This window comes from Protopterus annectens, chromosome 15.part0 (assembly GCF_019279795.1).
Source record: "Protopterus annectens isolate FY-2018-M chromosome 15.part0, PAN1.0, whole genome shotgun sequence".
In the NCBI taxonomy this organism is placed as follows: domain Eukaryota; kingdom Metazoa; phylum Chordata; order Ceratodontiformes; family Protopteridae; genus Protopterus; species Protopterus annectens.
Genome location: NC_056749.1, coordinates 55425646 through 55428145, shown reverse-complemented (window position 1 = coordinate 55428145; position 2500 = coordinate 55425646). Strand labels below are relative to the sequence as shown.

Sequence of the window (2500 nt, the reverse complement as noted above, 5' to 3'; positions counted from 1 at the left end):
AGGGACCTCTGTGAACACATTTAAGAACTCCGCGACAGCTTTACCATGAAGTTACTTCTATGAACTGAAAAGATAGAAGGTTACACAACTTTGTACTGTTATTGCCCTTTGTGTGATCAACTTAACCCTATAGCGCTCCACTTGGGAACTGCAGCACTAGCCAAAGCTTCCTCTAGATTACCCCCTGATGTAGTATAGCTTTCTATTTCCAGAAACCAGAACTTAGGTAGCTAAATACAAAATTTTGCAAGGAAGCTGGTATCTTAGCTAAAACAGAGTACCTTGCATTTACCCTTTGTGTGTTGACTGGGCTCACTGATTGACTCCACAGAATCGCGGTCTGGTGTAAAACCCCACCTCCGTTCGCCTACGGCTCACTCCGCTCCACTACCCTACCCCCAATTCCCACCCACCCTAATACTCTTACCCTTATACCTCCATTAGCCAAACCCCATCCCTTTACTTTCAATCGCTCACTATTACTCATTAAAGAACAAGTAATACTCATCCAATTAGTCCCTGATAATTGCTACAGGACTTGCATACTAGTTAGGATATCTCTCCTATCCTACTCTTTACGAATCACTACCGCCATTTTAGAAACATAATCCTTTTTCCTCTTATAATACCCATAGTGCCTATGTCTAGACACATAAAACTATTATCCTTATATGCACTCTACCTTTTCTATCAATATCCTATATCCTAACCACCTATGAATACCTCACCTATACTACATTTCACCACCCCATTAAGCAGACTTCAATACCAATTGAAGCAACCACCCTAGACAACATAAACATAACACCTACATCGATCTACCTACTACCTTGGTACCATAGACTATCCCACATAACCCATCTCCAAGCTAGGGAAGCATCTACCATACTCCGTAAAGTCCTTCAGCTCACACATAGACTTTAACAACACCTTGTCCCTAACATCAAAGACACCACAGTCCCCCTTAGATCAGATCCCTCCACTTCATTCACCCCCCCATAAAAACTCATAACTCCTTCTATATAGCCCATCTTAACATGCAAAGCTTAAACAATAAAATTGCCAGCCTTCATGCTCGCTTAGAAGTTCATTCTTTTGATATCCTATGCCTAGAAACTTGGCTAAAACCTACAACCCTAGACAACAAAATCACCCCACCAGAATACAATATTTTGAAATTAGACCGCAAAACCAAAAAGGGTGGAGGGCTAGCAATACTTTACAAATCAGGGCTACTAGTTACATCACTAGATACACATCTACCTTTATCCAGTAATGCTGAAATCCTTATTTCTAAACTTCAGATCAATGCCTCCAAATCCATCTACATAATATGCTCTTACCTTCCTCCTGGTAATAACAGTACCACCCTAGAAAATATCCTTAGCTGGCTTTCTACGTCCTTCCCTCAAGAAACCATAGTGCTGGGTGACATTAATATAGATTGGAACAACTGTTTTTCAGCCAACCCTACCACTCACATAATCCTATATGGTTTCTCCCAAACTATTACCACCACTACCAGAATCCATAAACCTACTAAAAAGGAAAGCGCCCTTGACTGGATTTTGATAAATAGTCACCCCCTTATATATAAAGCAAGTACCCTTCCTGATGACATTAGTGACCACTCACTGACCTATATCATTAGGCAAAAGATCAATATTCCCAACCCAACCTTATGCATAATTACCCAGACTAACAGAAATTTTAACCTAGAAAGCTTTCAAACTGAACTTAAGGCATGTGATTGGACACCCCTAAAACACCTCCAACTAGAGGAAGCAGTGTTATACTTTAACACTAAATTCCTACAAATCCTGCACTACCATGCCCTTATTCACTCAATCAGAAATAGGCTAGAACTGCTCCATGGCTGACAAAAGAGACTAAGTATAAAATCCTACAGAGAAATAAAATCTGGGCCAAATGGAGATCTTCAAAAAACCAAACAGACCATCAAACATTTAGACAGCTGAGAAATGCTACTAAAAATTAATACTTCTTGACAAAAAAAACTTCTATTCTCAACTTCAACTTACTCACCAACATAAACCACAAATGTTCTGGACAGGTATCAATAGACTCCTCCATCCAGAGCACTCCAAAACATCAACCCCATCAGACACCACCCACTACAATCCCAAGCTTGTTGCAGATGCCTTTAATACCTTCTTTACCAAAGCTGTCCAATCTCTAGCTAATTCCCCAGCCCCTGTCAGCACTAACCTGCCTTCCACCACAACTAGCTTACCTCCCTCATTTCATTTACAACCTGTCCCAACATCCCTCATCTGCACCCTACTTCATAAACTCAAACCATGCACCCCTCAGCTGACCATCTTCCAGCTGAATATCTGCAACTAGCAGCTAAAGTTATAGCGTATCCCATTTCCATCCTAATAAACATAACCATTACTGAAGGAACCATCCCTTCCATTTGGAAAATCTCCCATATTATCCCATTACATAAGGGTGGTAACTCAACAGAACTCTCAAA

The 2500-nt window shown here is 40.6% G+C and overlaps 1 protein-coding gene across 1 annotated transcript in view; it reads left to right on the top strand.

Annotated features, from left to right (window-relative positions):
* The window catches only part of LOC122790164 (interferon alpha/beta receptor 1-like), an 809243-nt gene that overhangs the window by 359610 nt on the left and 447133 nt on the right, over positions 1 to 2500 (top strand). The gene's annotated exons all lie outside the window — the stretch shown is intronic.